The sequence below is a fragment of the Anomaloglossus baeobatrachus genome, chromosome 3 (assembly GCF_048569485.1).
Source record: "Anomaloglossus baeobatrachus isolate aAnoBae1 chromosome 3, aAnoBae1.hap1, whole genome shotgun sequence".
Classification (NCBI taxonomy): Eukaryota; Metazoa; Chordata; class Amphibia; order Anura; family Aromobatidae; genus Anomaloglossus; species Anomaloglossus baeobatrachus.
In genome coordinates, this window is record NC_134355.1 from 420676899 (window position 1) to 420695199 (window position 18301).

General features: G+C 40.5%; 1 protein-coding gene across 2 annotated transcripts in view; it reads right to left on the reverse strand.

Annotated features, from left to right (window-relative positions):
- The window catches only part of DLGAP2 (DLG associated protein 2), a 738892-nt gene extending 733443 nt beyond the window's left edge, over nucleotides 1–5449 (reverse strand). For both annotated transcript variants that reach the window (XM_075340329.1, XM_075340327.1), the window contains exon 1: nucleotides 4958–5449. The gene's annotated coding sequence lies outside the window, so the exon portion shown is untranslated. The remainder of the gene's footprint in view (nucleotides 1–4957) is intronic.
- Between the last annotated feature and the right edge of the window lie 12852 nt (nucleotides 5450–18301).

Consider the following 18301-nt stretch of genomic DNA (forward strand, 5'->3'; position numbering starts at 1 on the left):
CTGTTCATTAACCATGTTGCCACGAGATGCCAATAATGAGACTATATTTTATTTTAAGCTTGAGTCTTTTTTTGATCTTTTTGTACGGTGAGGGTTGCATTCTCAAACTCTTATACACACTGAACTATTTTAAAACATTTTTCAACTCTTCTTCCTTTGTGTGTTTAATTAAATAGTAAAAAAACTGAAAACCCTATTATAGTCCATTAATTACTACCACCTTCATCAATTTATAAATCTAGGAATACAGCATAAGGCAATACACCTTACCTTTAGCAATTACTCTACAGATTATTAAACTTTGGAAGCCATTTCTCAGCACATGGCATAATTGCTGTGGGACTTTTAGCAGTATTCCCATATATATAACTATGGTTTACAGAAATTCCTTCGTATATTGCAGAAAGAACTCCATTCACATTTATGGAACTGATAATAGGATCGTTCAGACAACTTTTTTTTATATATATTAAGAGTTATATCAATGTTTCTGACAGATCTGAACACTATTTTATTCTATGTGGCTGCTCACATATCTGTTTTTAGGGGATCAAATTGTCAGAAAAAAAAAGGAGATATGTTTGGTTTTGAGCCTAGTCAGGGATCAAATTCACCCATTCAAGTCTATAAGTCCTAAAAAAAATATTCAAACAGAACTCTGATGGCATCCCAGTTGCATCCTACTGCTTTCCATTTTTTGTGTTTGATCGAAGAAGTTTTAGAAATCTCTATCAATTTTTTGTTGAATATGAGAAAAAAATTATGAAACTTTGATGGTAAAAACTGACACACAGATCAAACACGGATGAAAATTTGATCCCAAACACTGATTAAAATCTGATCCAAAACACTGATGAAGATGTGATCCAAAACACTGATAAAAATCTGATCCAAAACACTGATGAAAATCTCATCCAAAACACTGATGAAGATATGATCCAAAACACTGATGAAGATGTGATCCAAAACACTGATAAAAATCTGATCCAAAATGCTGATGGAAATCTGATCCAAAAAGCTGAGTAAAATCTGATCCAAAACACTGATGAAAATCTGATGCAAAACACAGATGGGAATCTGATCCAAAAAACTGATGAAAATTTGATCCAAAATGCTGATGAAAATCTGATCCAAAACGCTGATGAAAATCTGATCCAAAATGCTGATCAAAATCTGATCCAAAACGCTGGTGAAAATCTGATCCATAACGCCCATGAAAATCTGATCCAAAACGCCGATGAAAATCTGATACAAAATGCTGATGAAAATCTGATCCATACTGCCGATGAAAATCTGATCCAAAACGCCGATGAAAATCTGATCCAAAACGCCAATGAAAATCTGATCCGAAAATGCCAATGAAAATAACGCCGATGAAAATCTGATCAAAAAACTGATGAAAATCTGATAAAAACACTAGAAATTTTGTCCACTTTTTTGCATACAAGTAAAATGACATCTGAATGAGGTGTCTGTCATCTGCCATGACTGCACAGACCCTTGTAGTAGCTAACTAAAATTAAAAAGACTTTCAATACGATATCAGTTTGCATATTAAGAAAATGATATTATTGGCACCAAAGGGCAGACTTCTGCCTAGTGATGTCACAGCACCTCAGGCTCGGATGTCACTTCACATCTGTATTATACACACATTACAGAAAGTCTGAAGCAAACCTAGGTCAATGTGAGAATACTGCTCATCATACAGTCTGCAGATGAATATCTTCTCTTCAAGTGTATGCAGGTTTTCTCTGTTAGAGCTCACATTCTGTAAGATAACTGATTACGGCATAATTAAGATAATCCAGACATTTATTAGCTGATTGCAGAGTGTTCTGATTACTGTTAGTCCACATCAGACTAAACTTTGGAGCAGGAGGTATTGGAGGAGTAGACAGCTCAGCATGGCAAGCTAGGAAAGCATGCTGAACTTAGTAGTTCATCAACAGCTGAACTTCAGTGTTGTCCACATCTGCATTGTAGTTTATAACACAGTGATATAAACAGTATATAACGAATATCACTGGTGCCTGAGGCACTCCAATGACTTACAATGGGGAATATCAGATTCCGTCAAGGTGCATGGCCTGTTAACAAGAAGAATAGACATGTACACAACACTATTTTTTCTTTAATATCTGATGGGATTACTGTTAGTTTTATTATAGTTTAAATTGAATAGAGGCATTTGAGTTAAGTTCCCAGTATATTGAGATAAACCTTGCCCGCTGGTTACCGGGCTCACATAAATTAGCCAATACATAAGCTAAATATTTCTTGTTTTCAAATATTCCTATAACAGTAATGCAATACCAGAGTTTCCTTATTCATTGTTAGCATTTTAGAGTGCAGCTGTATGTGTTTTGTAGTATATAACGAATATCACTGGTGCCTGAGGCACTTCAATGACTTGTAATGGGGTATATCTGATTCCATCAAGATGTATGTCCTGTTAACAAGAAGAAATCTGATGGCATTACTGATATGTTATATTTTAACTATAATAAAACTAAGACAAGAACATAGGCAAAAAAAAAACCACAGTTGATTTGAGGAAAGAGGTTATCCAGGACTTTTTCTTTTCCTTCACTTTCTGCCTAAAAATTAACAGGCAGGTAGTGGATAACAAAGACAACTACCTGCGTATTGTACCCAGAGCCGGCACAAAGAGTTCACAGCCGCCTCCTGCCAGCAATTCACCTGCTCTACTCCAACAGAGCAGCTCTTCTTCTTAAGGGGTTGTTCTAGCAATTGGGTGTGACTGCCAGCATCATACTGATTAACAGCCAGCTTCCCAAAGTTAGGCAGTGTGGAGGCGGATGTCTGCAGCCACGCCCTGTCAATGGAGCAGAGCAGAAAAGAAGCCGCCGCTCTGTCACTGTGACATCACCAGAAGGTGCTGGATCGCTGTCAGGAGCAGTCTGGGCGCAAGCAGGTGGATACCAACTACCTGGCTGTTAGAGCTTATCTTAGGTACATTGTAAAACAACAAACAAAAAGTATCATATGATCATTTAAAGTTACATCGAACACCATGAAATAACTAGTGTGACCATAATGTAAATCATGCCGGTCACAACTACAACCAACAGGAATAAAGTTATTAATATCAAATTCTGCCATAAGAGGGATAAACCCAAACATAAATCGTCTTACACCATGTGTATCACATTAGCTTTCTGCTTTGTCAGGCAACCTGTAATGGTGGTTTATGATCCATTATAGCCAGACTTATACAGAAATAAACAACATAAAATAACTAATTTTAATCAAGGAAATGATTGTAATATGTGATGACAAAAAAAGGCCTAACAGTCTATAGGTTCACTTCTTATAGTAATAATATTGCCTTAATTAATGTTCATAATCCTGCATTATTTTTATACGGCCATAAGTATAAATATGTCCGCCAATGCCTTGTCTAAAATTTGGTTAAGGACTACAATTTCCCACTAAACAAATTCACCACAATATTACAACATGCTAGCAAAACTGTTAATTCACATTACAACTCCTTGATGAGTCACATAGACACCTATAGCATGAACATCTTCCAGCAGAGTATCACAAAACTGTGTTTTCTTTAAAGAGTCAGCACCACTACATCCCGGGGTTTATGGAGGCAAAAGAAATAGTAAGAAAAACACATGTGTATCAAACATCTGGTTAATAAGACACTATCAGCATGCCGTTCGTTAGTGTTTAATGTTTGCCATGAAGAATAAGTGAGGGAATCCTGTTAGCAGGATATAAATAATGTATGGAACACAAAAGACTAGAATCCAGGTGCTTTGATTTATCTAATTCCTGTACATGTTACGTAACCTGTTGTTGGATAATGTGTGATGTATGACGAATTGTAAGAGATTAAGTCATGTAACACGTTTTACTAATGGTGGGGTCAATGAAAACACATCTAAACATACAATGGTATGGAACAACGCTGGCTTCCTAAAATAGAAAGTATTGATGACGACAGTGACAGATTAGCTCTCCATTACAACTTATGGCTGCTCCTTTATACATGGACACTGGACATATGGTAGATAAGTCGTTTAGGACAAATAAAGTGTATTTCCATTTGGATCCATTTATCACATAAATCAGTACAGCTTGCTATTTATTAAAATCCAAGCTACACCAATGCATCCTAATCCCATGAGCAGCATGCTCAAGGCTTTAAGGACTCACACTGGAATGGAAGGCTAGTCTGCATAGACCCCACTTAACCCTTCACTCGCTGCCCAATTTTCCTGACACCAGAACTAGTTCTGATTGAACCCGTGGTTTAGGCATTGAGTGTCGTTAACCTCATGTTCCACAATCATGCAGAAAATCAGAAGCACCCTGCGAAAAGCTCTGTCTGGTCCGCACAAGGCTTTAGGTCGCAATTGTGTCTCAAATGACAGATTTACAGATGTCTCATTTCCATAACAATGTCTTTCTCATATGTCCCTTCAGCAGAACAAAAAAAGTGGCTCATTTAATTCACTGCTTATATAGTGGGGTTAATAGATGGCATTGTTCACTTTGGCAAGCACAATCTTTCCCCTTATTTTTTCCAATACAACATCCCTTGTATTTTTGCAGATCCCTGTGAACATTGAATGAACAGCACACATTTGCCAATAATGGTAGTATAACAGCAATCGGCAATGGACGAGCATCGTAAATGACTGCATTGGATGCCTCCGGAATTCATTTTCATCTGTCATTTTGCTAGATTTGTGCAACACTGTACTGTAAGCAGCGTGAGAATGGTCTTGATCTACAGATTGGTAGTGCCAGTATGCAGTCTCTCCAGTCGCTCGCAAGGTAAAGTGAAGAAATTGAAAATCTCAATCATGAACTGACTGAGGGTTAATTCATATAATCTCTAAATACGGAAGATTACAGATGACATTAAAAAAAACTAAAGTAAAATAAAAAAGAAAGCCAGTCATCTTCGACTTACCTTAAAAGGCTGGAATATTGCTAGTGGCTTCCCAAGCCAACATTGAGCCGTTTGTACAGAAGAATATGCACATTCTCTCCCCAAAATCACATAGACTGTAGAAAAACATGAAGGCCGGAGATTTCAATTTATGTATCCATGAAGCCAGTAATTCACAGCTGTTCTGTAGCTCTTTAGCAGCTCTGCAAAACAAGTACACTGCAGCACTGTGCAAAGCATAGGATTGCAATACATGTCCTATATATTCAAGTACAACAGAAAACACGATGTGGAGCCTTGCTCCTTGTGGATGCGGGGCTTCTCCTGGAACAGCAGAATGACTGCTCGCTCCTGCAACAGACTTACAAAATAGGATTTATGCATTCATTATAGGATGATGTTATTTCCCAGGATACTAATTACATAGACCAGGTGCCTCTGTCTCCTGTTTTCCAGATAAGAGTCTGTAATTTCATTTCAGAAATGATCTACATTTAGACAGGAGAACCTATTGTGATGATATCATTTGCCTGAGTGGCCATAAATGGGCAATTTCCTTGAAAACGTCACTGCCACTGACGACACAGCTCTTTATAATGGAGTGGGCAGGGTGGATGATAGGGTCCCATCAATCTCCAGAAGCTTTAACTGCTGCAATAGCATGAATCTCGCAAGAACATTTACAAGGCTGCGGAAGCCGCAGCATGAACCAGGAATATTTCATCTTTCAAGATGTTACGGTGTGGAAGACAAAAGCTGATGAAATCCCTATGAGCACCGGTCCACCCTAAAAAAATTCAGGAAACATCCCAAGATACAAGCCATGTGATTTAATAAACCTACAGTGACCACACTTTCAGTTGGCGGACATTATACTCATGTACTCTGTGTATATACTATATATATATCTACTGCCTGGTTTACTGATCTAAATTAGGGTTTTGGAAACTGTTTAACTATAATAATTAAGGTGCGGACCAGAGAACAGATTCTTTCTCCGCACCGAATATTGACTTATGGGCATCTCAAGGGGATAATGTTCGAAACCTTAGAGGACCTCATTGGCTCTGAACATAATGTGTGGTATCAGCAATTTTTACAGCCGTTCACCTAATGACGGCCCTGCTAGCACCTAATTTGCCACTAAGCACGTTTTCAGCTCAGGTTTATATGTATCCCCAGTTTGTTAAAGCATCAGCAGCATTTTAATACTATCAGATGAAGGCAGGCAGACAGGTTAAAATTTATAAGCTTATTCCTCCTCCTTTCAATAAAAAGCTAGGGACGCTAGGGAAGTAACAAGGCTGTCATAGTCAATTATGAAAAGTATAAAAATTTATAACAGCGTTCAGGAAACAGACTGCTCTGCTGGTAAACTGCTGCTGGGAGGCAGCTTCAAAACTGTCACTCGAATAGATACCGTTTGCCCTTAAGGAGCAACTGTTACTGTTCCTGACATGTCTGTTTTAGTAAATAGCCATATCACGCATGTACTACCAATTCTGGAGCATGTTTGATCAGAACTCTACATTGCGCTGTTCCTCTGTTATTCTTCCAAGAAATGTATGAATAAATTGATGAGTGTTACCAGCTGAGGGTACAAAAGGCCACAGTGTGTGGAGAGAACTCTTGTACCTCATCATTTTTACCTTTATGACTCTTTTTCTTTGACAGTTATTGATATACTTTTGTTTATAGATAACATAGCATTGATTTGTGACTACTACTTTTGTATTATCGTCTATTAAAGGACTTGTCCACTACTTTAACATTGATGGCCTACCCTAAGGCGGGCTTTGCACGTTGCGACATCGCAAGCCAATGCTGCGATGTCGCACGGGATAGTCCCCGCCCCCATCGCCCCTGATATCGTGTGATAGCTGGCGTAGCAAAAATTATCGCTACGCCAGCTTCACACGCACTCACCTGCCCTGCGACCGTTGCTGTGGCCGGTGACCCGCCTCCTTCCTAAGGGGGCGGGTCGTTCGGCGTCATAGCGACGTCACATGGCAGGCGGCCAATAGCGGCGGAGGGGCGGAGGTGAGCAGGATGCAAACATCCTGCCCACCTCCTTCCTTCCGCATATCCTACGGAAGCCGCGGTGACGCCGGTAGATGTTCCTCCCTCCTGCGACTTCACACACAGCGATGTGTGCTGCCGCAGGAGCGAGGAACAACATCGGACCATCGCATCAGCGTAATTATGGATTACGCCGACGCTGCACCGATGATACGATTATGACGATTTTGCGCTCGTTAATTGTATCATCTAGGCTTTACATAGTACGATGTCGCATGCGATGCCGGATGTGCGTCACTTTCAATTTTACCCCACCGACATCGCACCTGCGATGTCGTAGTGTGCAAAGCCCGCCTAAGGGGTAGGTCATCAATGTCTGATCGGCCGGAGTCTGACACCCGGCAACCCTGCTGATAAGCTATTCTTGTTGCCAGTGGAGGAAGCAGGCAACCGGACATGCTCAGTTCGGAGCTGCCCCATCAACTGATAGAGCTCATGGTCAGGTACTGCACATCTATAGCCTATAATCTGCATGGTACGCAGATGTGCAGTACCCCGCTGCAACCGCTATCAGTTGACGTGGCAAAGCTGGAGGTTCCCACGGTCCTCCACCTGTGACCGTAAGTAACCTGAGTGATGTCACCACTCATCACTGCAGCTCATTCTCTGCCTGAAGCTCACAGTGGCCGGCCGTGTTATGTGCCTGTGCACTGCCACTTCAGATGTAACAGCTGAAATAGTCGTGGGACCTCATGTGCATTACGATGGACCTGGGTGTTGTTGGGGTTAATAAAGAGGTGAAAGAGAGTGGCTTTTTTATATTTTATTTCAAATAAAGGATTTTTTTGGTGTTTGTGCTTATTTATTTTTACTTACAGATTAGTAATGGGGGGGTCTCATAGATGCATCCTATTACTAATTTAGGGCTTAGTGGCAGCTGTAAGCTGTTATTACCCCTTATTAACCCAATTGCCACCGCACCAGGGCAATTTAAATGAGCAAGGTAAAGTTCTGGGATTGTCGCATCTAATGGATGCAACAATCTTGGGTGGCTGCAGACTGCTAATTTTAGGTTGGGAGGGTCCCCCAATATTCATATGCCTCTTCAGCCTGAGAATGCCAGCTCCCAGATGTTGGTTTTATCATGAAAGGGTATGAAAACTAGGGGGACAGCACACCATTTTTTAAAATAATTTATTTAAATAATTTAAAAAAAGCCACATGCGGTTCCTCTTTTTTTGATATGCAGCCAAGATAAGTGCACAGCTGGGGTCTGAAGCCTGTAGCCATATGCTTTATCTGTGCTGGGTATCAAAATGTAGAGGGATGCTAAATTTCCTATTTATCTATTTATTTTTACATCAATCTAGACACATTGTGACACAGGTTGGGGGCCCTGTCTGACTACAAACAATCAGAGATGCCGGCTCCAGAAGTAGAGTGAGCCGCCTGGCCTGGAAGCAGAGTTACAACCGATAAGAATGAAGCACTTGCTTTATTCTTGTTTTCTTTCTTTTTTCTTTGATTTTGTTTTATTACCCAGAGTTCTCTGAGAATTCCTGGCCCAGTAGTGGTGCTCAAGTTCTTTTGAACCCACCCAGATCTGGACTTTTACAATCAGGGTCCGCCATCATTAGATACAAATTATTTACTTTGAAAACATGCAAAATAAGCAGTATTGAAATATAAGGAATTTAGTGAAAAATTGATGTTTGACCTTTCCTGGGTCTTTATCATGTAGTTGTTGAAAGGAAAAAAAGAGTGGGGGGGATATGTCATAAATAATTGCATACTGTAACCATCTATAGTAGGGTAAACAGTGATTTAATTGCCTAACATTATTAAAATAAGAACAATTTTGTGCAGAATACACGGAGAAACTGAACACAAAAATTAATAGGTATAATGCATATGCTGGTTAAAGAAGGTATCAAGATGCCTTATAAAAAGGAGTTGCAAGATGGGAAGAAATTAGATATAAACCCTGGATAACGATATATGCAAAAGCACCAGAGATGCAAACACATGGGGCACCAGTTTTCAGTAACAAGTGTAATATATCCAAAAGATATGTAGGCATATTAAATGAGTTGGTAAATATACCAGCTGTAGTACCCAGCGTTGCCAGAGATAGTAACTAAGTCTCTCTCTGTCTCTCCCACTCTCTCACTCTCCATCCCTCTCTGTGTCTGTCTGTCTCCCTTTCAATGTCTGTCTGTCTCCCTCTCTATGTCTGTCTGTCTCCCTCTCTGTGTGTGTCTCTGTCCCTGTGTCTCTTTGTCCCTGTGTGTGTCTTTGTGTGTGACTCCTGTGTGTGTCTCTGTCCCTGTGTGTGTCTCTATGTCCTTGTGTGTGTCTCTCTGTCCCTGTGTGTATGTCTCTGTCCCTGTGTGTGTGTCTCTCTGTCCCTGTGTGTCCCTGTCCCTGTGTGTCTCTGTCCCTGTGTGTCCCTGTCACTGTGTGTCTCTGTATGTCTCTGTGTGTCTCTGTCCCTGTGTGTCTCGGTCTCTGCGTGTCTCGGTCTCTGCGTGTCTCGGTCTCTGCGTGTCTCGGTCTCTGCGTGTCTCAGTCTCTGCGTGTCTCGGTCTCTGTGTGTCTCGGTCTCTGTGTGTCTCGGTCTCTGTGTGTCTCGGTCTCTGTGTATTTCTATCTCTGTATGTCTCTGTGTATCTCTGTCTGTGTGTGTCTCTGTGTGTGTCTCTGTGTGTCTGTCTGTGTTTGTCTGTATGTGTGTCTCTCTGACTCTGTCTCTGTGTGTCTCTGTCTTTGTCTGTCCCTATGTCTGTCTCTACTGACATCATATTACCTCACACATAAGCTGTCTTCTACTAAGAATGATTTCTATAGGCAATGAAGAACAGAGCTCCTATTAATAGCCTGTAGCTCCCAGCTCCATTGACTTTACGGTAAGCAGGTTTTTTAGTGAACAATTGCAAAGCAGGGGGGTAAATTTTCACCTCAAAACATAATAATCTATGACATTTCCTGAGTCAAATTAGGTGTCTGTGCAAAATTTTGTTATTGTAAATGTGACGGTGCGGATTCCTTTAGCAGACATACACACATACATATACACACACACACACACACTTCCATACACACATAGACACACACACACACACACACATACATACACTCAGCTTTATATATTAGATTGAAAAGATACACCAGCCAAAAAAAGGTTACCTGCACCCACAATGCCAGGGGTTAGAGAAGAAAGCACTCCAGTGCTGTTGTGGTGTGTGAGAGAGGGACTGACAGGTAAGGTTTAAACAGAGAGATTCTGGTGCCACTAATCACGAGTCCGGAAATGCATCTTATGGTACACACCCCTTAAACCCATCTATTGGGTTCAAGTCTGGAGACTGGCCAGTCTCCAAGAAATGCTTCTTCCGGAGCCACTCCTTAATTGCCCTGGCTGTGTGTTATGCTAGAAGACCCAGCCATGACCCATTCTCAGTGTGCTTACTAAGGGAAGGAGGCTGTTGGCCAAAATATTGCAATATTTGAACCCAAGCACCTCAAAGTATGATGTTTCCTTCCCCATATTTGACAGTTGGGATAGTTTTCTTGAGGTTGTACTCATCCTTTCTTTTCCTCCAAACATAGCGAGTGGAGCTGATTCCAAAAGGTTCTGTATTAGTCTCATCTGACCTCATGACCTTTACCCATGCTTCCTCTGGATCATCCAGATGGTCACTGGCGAACTTCAAAAGGGCCTGGAGATGTGCTGGAATGAGCAGGGGGACCTTGCGTACCCTGCAGGATTTTCATCCATGGCGTACTGTGTTACTAACAGAAATCTTTGAGACTGTTGTCCCAGCTCTCTTCAGGTCATTGACCAGGTCCTCCCATGTAGATCTAGGCTGCTTCCTGACTTTTCTCAGAAAACCAGGAAAGTAATAAAATAGTGTGATGTCTAGGTGCTTTAAGAACCAAATTCACTTAAGGCTAAAAAATGTATTACTTTTCTGTTTTGTAGACTGAACTCACCCTTAAGAGCGTTTAACCGACAGGAGCAATTACCATACAACTCTCTCTATCACCTGGGGGCTGGAATGTTTTCTGCCTCATATAAACACTCACATCCATAGGGGGTGGATGACTCAGATGCTGGAGTGTCTGCCTTCACCAAATCTCTGAACAGGAGCCGAGTGTTGTGATCCCTGCAGGATCTGTGATGCTTTATTTGGACTCAGCAGTGCATGTCACCATCTGATCTCCGGGAGGAACAGGCTGCACAGATATCCACAGGACCAACCAGTGAGGCAGCATCAGCGTTACACTGGCAGTTGGGGGCAACAGAGGCACTTTGGGACCTAGCATTCACAACTGGATTTCTAAGGGGTCTGCAGTGCGTTTCCTCCAGTGTTGTGTCGCCAGCACAACTGGTCCAGGTGAGTACTTCTTACCTATGTTTTGTTCATCCTATTTACCCTGATACACACAGCAACACCCTTGTTCTTTCTTTACTTTTCTCAGAATCATCCTCACCACACGAGGCGAGATTTTGCATGCTACCCCAGACCGAGTAAGCATGACAGTCATCTTGTGATTCATCCATTTTCTAATAATTGTGAGAACAGTTGTTGCCTTCTCACCAAGCTGCTTGCCTATTGTCCTATCCCAGTCTTGTGCAGGTCTACAATTTTATCTTTGGTGTCCTTAGACAGCTCTTTAGTCTTGGACATGGTGTATAGGTTAGAGTGTGATTGGACAGGTATCATTTATACAGGTAACGTGATTAAATAGGTGCAATTAATACAAATAATGAGTGCAGAGTAGGAGGGATTCTTAAAGAAAAAATAATAGGTCTGTGAGAGCCAAAATTCTTGCTGGATAGTAGGTGATCAAATACTTATTTCATGCAATAAAATGCAAATTAATTATTTAAAAATCATACAATATGATTTTTCTGGATTTTTTTTTATTCTGTCTATCACAGTTAAAGTGTACCTACGATAAAAATGACAGACGTCTCCATTCTTTGTAGGAGGGTAAACTTGCAAAAATCGATAGTGTATCAAATACTTATGTTCCCCACTGTATGTGTTGGATGGTATGATTGTAGAGAGTATGGTGAAGAGTGGGGAGAGGGATATGTGTCCCCATTAGGCCATTGACCCTCAGACACTTACAGACTCTCTTCACTTATCACTGTCCCCTATCTCCTCACTTTCCTGTCCTGATCTGGCTATAAGTCACTACAATGACACACTCAGAAGTACCCTAGACCAAGTAGCGCCTCTCACCTTCAGAAACACCAAACACAGAGTAAAACAGCCCTGGCTCACTTCCCAAACTCTATTTCTTCATCGATGCTCTAGGAGTGCTGAACGCCTATGGAGGAAAACCCGCACACCAGAAAACTTCATCTACTACAAGTTCATGTTAAGAACCTACAACTCTTCCCTTCACCTCGCCAAACAGACCTACTTTACCACCCTGATCTCCTCTTTATCCAACAGCCAAAAAAAGCTTTTTGATACCTTTCACTCCCTCCTCAGTCCCAAAGTACAGACCCCTATCACAGACCTTCATGCTGATGATTTGGGCTCGTATTTCACAGAGGAAATGAAAACATCTGCCGAGAGATCAGCTCCCAGCCACCAAGCGTCGTGATTCCCATCCCTCCCCACATCCCATCCGGATCACTCTCCACATTTGACCCAGTCACAGAGGAAGAAGTCTCCAGGCTCCTCTCCTCTTCTCATCCTACCACTTGCCCTACTGATCCCTTCCCCTCACATCTACTCCAGTCTTCCTCTCCAGTCATCACTACTCACCTAACTAAAATCTTCAATCTCTCTCTCTCTTCTGGTATCTTCCCCTCCTCCCTTAAACATTCTATCATTACTCCATTATTAAAAAAACCTACTCTTGATCCGTCCTGCACAAGCAACTACAGACGTGTCTCAAATCCCCCCTTCATCTCCAAACTCTTGGAGCGCCTGGTCTATTCCCGCCTCACCCGCTACCTCTCCTCTCACTCTCTTCTAGATCCTTTACAGTCTGGCTTCCGCCCCCTACACTCAACAGAAACTACCCTCATCAAAGTACCCAATGACCTATTAACAGCAAAACGTAATGGTGACCACTCTCTGCTTATTCTTCTTGACCTCTCTGCAGGCTTCAACGCTCTTGACCACCATCTCCTTCTCTCTATGCTCTATTCAATCGGCATAAAGGACACTGTGCTTTCCTGGCTTTCTTCCTATCTTTCTTGCTGCTCATTCAGCGTATCATTTTCATGGCTCCACATCTTCTCCTCTTCCCCTCACAGTTGGTGTCCCTCAAGGTTCAGTTCTCGGCCCTCTTCTTTTCTCCCTCTACACTGCCCCAATTGGACAGACCATCAGCAGATTTAGCTTCCAGTACCATCTTTATGCTGATGACACACAGCTATACACCTCATCCCCTGAGCTCACCCCCGCTGTACTACAGAACACCAGTGACTGCCTGACTGCAGTTTGCAACATCATGTCTGCTCTCTATCTGAAACATAACCTTTCTAAAACTGAACTACTTCTTTTCCCTCCATCTTCTAACCGTTCTAAACCCAACATCTCCCTCTCTGTGTGTGGCACCATGATAACTCCTAGGCAGCAGGCTCGCTGTCAGGGTGTTATACTTGACACCGATCTGTTCTTTACCTCCCACATACAATCTCTTGCCCACTCCTGCCACTTGCACCTCAAGAACATCTCTAGAATCCGCCCCTTTCTCACAATGGAAACGACAAAAACCCTCACCATGGCCCTGATCCACTCCCGCTTCGACTACTGTAACTCTCTATTAATTGGTCTCCCCCTAACTAGACTCTCTCCTCTACAGTCCATCCTTAATGCAGCAGCCAGGGTCACCTACCTGGCTAACTGCTACTCAGAAGCTTCCATTCTGTGCCAGTCACTGCACTGGCTGCCCATATATCACAGGATCCAATTCAAACTGCTTGTTCTCATCCACAAAGCTCTCCACAGTGCGGCACCCCCCTACATCTCCACCCTCCTCTCTGTCTATCACCCCACTCATTCTCTACACTCTGCAAAAGACTTTCGACTAACGTCCTCACTAATCCAAACCTCCCACTCCCGGATCCAAGACTTCTCACCTCAAGAAGCTAGGAGAAATCACAACTTACTCCACTTCAGAAGCTCCCTAAAAACGCATCTCTTTAGAGTGGCCTATCATACTCCCTAGCCGAATAATATTCACATAGTCCCTCCATGTCTTCTCAGAATATAATCCCATGTCAAACTTGATAGCACCCAAATGCATCTCAAGGTCCTGGCTAACTGGTCCAGGCAGCCATTATCTATCCCCCATTTACTTGAGATGGCTGGACTGCCATTGTAAATAAGCACTTTTACCTTGTCCCCCCCCCCCCCATCGTATTGTAGATTGTAAGCTCTCATGAGCAGGGTTGTCTTTTTTCCATACCCAATTATTGTATTTTCTATAACTGTTATTTGTTTGTATATGAACCTCCTGAATTGTAAAGCACTGCGGAATATGTTGGCGCTATAGAAATAAAGATTTATTATTATCATTATTATTATATTATTACTGTGGTGATGTGGAGATTGAAGCCTAGGTGAAAGTGAAAAATTGCATATAGAGGAAGAGGAATTATGAATGGAGCATGAAGACAGAAGGAGAGAAAATATGGTTAGGAATGCTGAAAACAAGAGTTAGGGAGATACAGGGCAGCCAGTGCACTTACCCAATAGATGGGTAATAGGAGGTCTACTTAAGCCTACATTGTTGCCAGCTTGGTACTCCTTGTCACTAAAACTTTAAATCATCCACTTTGCTCAATCCAAAAACAAAAAAATAAATAAGTATATTTTATATCGCCATATCCACAAAAGCATGATCTATCTCAATATTAAATTATTTAACTCATACATTAAACACTAGAAGGAAAAAAAATAAATGCCAGAATTGTCATTTTTCAGTCAGCACACCCCTTAAAAAAATGCAATAAAAGCAATCAAAGTCTGTTATCTATTCCACCATAGCGCCAGGAAAAGTTACTGCTTCACCATGCAGAAAACAAGGCCCCACACAGCTCTATTTACAGAAAAATCAAAAAGTTAGGGGTTTCAGAAAATGGAAACAAATGAAATTTACACACAAGCACAAAATTTAAATAAGAAGTCCCCACAATGGTCACAGAAGACAACAAAAAGACAAATAATTTTCGATTCAAATTTACTGACTAACAATTAATGGAAATCAGATATTCCTTTTGAATTGTGGTGCAGCAGAAATTTTTTTAAAAAACAAACTAGTAAAAAAAGGACAAAAATGATCGTACCCTTAACTTAATATTTTGTTGCACAACCTTTTTGAGGCTATCACTGCAATCAAACGATTCCTGTAACTATCAATGAAACGTCTGCACCTGTCCACAGAATTTTTGGCCCATTCCCTTTGAGCAAATTGCTCCAGTTGTTTTGGGTTTGAAGGGGGCTCTCTCCAGACTTAGTGTTTTAGTTCCTTCTATGCCTCACAGAATGCCAATTCAGAAAAGTCCAATTCTGTGCTATTAGCCATTCTTTGATATTTTTAGCTATGTATTTTTTGTCATTATCTGATTGGAGGACCCATGATCTGTGACTCAGACCAAGATTTCTGACACTGTACAGCATATTTTGCACCTAAATGCTTTGATAGTCTTCAGAGTCCATTATACCCTGCATAGATTCAAGACACTCTGTGCCAGATGCAGCAAAGCAGACTCAAAACATTACCAAGCCTCCTCCATGTTTCACAGTAGGTATGAAGTTATTTTCCTTGTATGCTTCATTTTTCTGTCTGTGAACATAGGGCTAATGTGACTTACCAAAAACCTCCAGTTTTGTCTCATCTGTCTAAAGGCCATTCTCTCAGAAGCTTTTTGGCTTGTCAATATGCGTTTTGTTAAATTCCTGTCTTGCTTTTGTATGATTTGCTTTTAACAGTGGTTTCCTCTTTGTCCTTCTTACATGAACTCCACTTTGGGCAAGACAGAGATGGATGGTGTGATCTAACACTGATATAATTTGACCTTGAAGTTCACATCTAATCTCTTTGGAACTTGCTCTGGGATTTCTGATTACCATTCGTATTAACCATTTTTCAGCTTACCATCAATTTTACTCTTGCGGCCAAGTCCAGGCAGTTTGGCTACAGTCCCATAGACCTTAAATCTCTGAATAATATACGATACTGTAGTAATATGAACATTTGTTTGGAGATACATGCATAGCCTTTACCTTCAAACTATTGTTCTATCATTTTCATTCTAATCTCCTCAGACGACTCTCTCCTTTACTTGCTTTAATCCATGTTCAGTGTGCTACACACCATGATACAAAACAGCACAATGACTACTTTTCATCCTCAAATAGGCAGACTGACTAATTACAATTTTGTAGACACCTATTGTGCTAATTACAGAACATACCTTAATTTAACGTGCCTAGAGTCAAATTCTTTTCAAGCTTTTCTAAAGGTACCATCACTTTTGTCCAGGCTACTTTCATTAGTTTGTTGTTTGTTTCTTTTAATTATTCTCTTGAAACACAAATTTTCATTAGCTTATATTTAGTAAATTTAAAATGAAAACTAATTTTGCCAATTTCAAGTTATTTCAGTGATTATTGTGGGTTTTTCTTACTATAACAAAGGTATTAACAAGTAAAAATTAAGTTGTCAAATATATAAGAATAAAAATTTTATTTAACTATTTCAAATCCTTTTGAATTGCGTTCTCATTTTTTAGTATTAGCAAACAAATTCTTCTGGCTATATTGATAGAAAAAATATAACAATTGTGGAAAAAAGGGAGGAAAAATTGAAAACATGAAAAAGAACAATAGGTCAAACAGAAAGGGGCTAAGCTAGGTGGGCTATAAACACTATTGTATTTTAGTACTATCTTTTTTTATCTAAGCATCGGGAAAAGTTTTTCCTGGTGGCAGCACTTTAAAGTGAGGTAGTGAAACACTCTTTTAGCCTGTGATGTTGTTTTATAGTTTAATTTCCACTTAGGTCAGTTTATAATACAATCAATCCTATTTTTATCCTATTGGGACCTCTAGCATGGCTTAGCTGGCGAGGGGAAACAGAATATTGATGAGTGTTGCCTTTTCTTGAATGTAAATCTTACTTAACACAGAAGCTAAGAGACCAGGCAGGGCTGTAGTGATTGTCAGACCAATATATACAAAAGTAATATAAAACTACAAATCTGTCAGCATAGTGCTGTTGCAGACTCAGCAACTGGAATTTTCTATTGGTCAGGGTCTTTCAAAGTCAATGGTTATGACTCACTATTTTTTCCAATGGATATATTTCTCTTCTCATAAAAAACCAAACATAGGAAATATTTGTCAATTACAGTACAAGTTACATGCAACATTAACAAGCAAATCATATTTTCAAGGATCCTATTATTATAGCTAAAGCTGCACAATTAAATAGTGTATAAATATCCTTCCACCATCAAAATGCTGCACACTTCTGTTCTCCCAAGATGAATCTGATCTGTTCACTTAAATATGTTAATCCAGATTTAGACTTTATTGCTTGTAGTAATCACCCTAGTTTCTGCTGATAGGAAGATGAGTTTGGATAGTGTATTTACTTGGTGCCAAGATGTATCTCACTGAAAAAAAAAGCTCCTCAGCCCAGAAGGATGCAAATGATTATACACTGATGAGCAAAACAGTAACAATGTTTTGAACTTTTGACTTTCAGGCTCCATATCTCACTATAGAATAGTTTCTAACATGAAACTACCATCATTTCATAGAAATCATCTTGGCTATCTCATACATAAATTTGACTTGCAACTATTTAGCATATGAACCGTTAAGCAGATTCTTGTCATGTCCCTGCATTGTTACTGTTTTGCTCCTAGTAGTGGAAAAAAAATTCTACTTGTATACTACAAATTACAACCTGCTCTCACATTCCCTAATAGCTCAGTGTGTTACTAGACTGATTCCCAAGCGAAGTGTCACTGGTTCGAATCGAGTAGTAGCCATGAAGAAATTTTCCCAAGAAAAGAGAAACAGCATCATCCAGTTCATGAATAGCGGTCTGTCGGCCAAGAAAATTGCCAAACTGCATCATGTAAGTGCCATGACATTTGGAAGAATATGAAATGAAGTCCGTCTATCCATTCAAAAGCCAAGAGGTGGATGTCCAGGCAAAAATATCAGAGTCAACAATTTGGCTCATCACAAAGTCTATCGGTTTTGCTACAGCAAACAAGGAAATAAAGGTGGTTTGTAAGCTTCGTAATAGTGAGATTAGGTAATGGGAAAGAAGAAAGTGGCATGTATAGCAATTGGG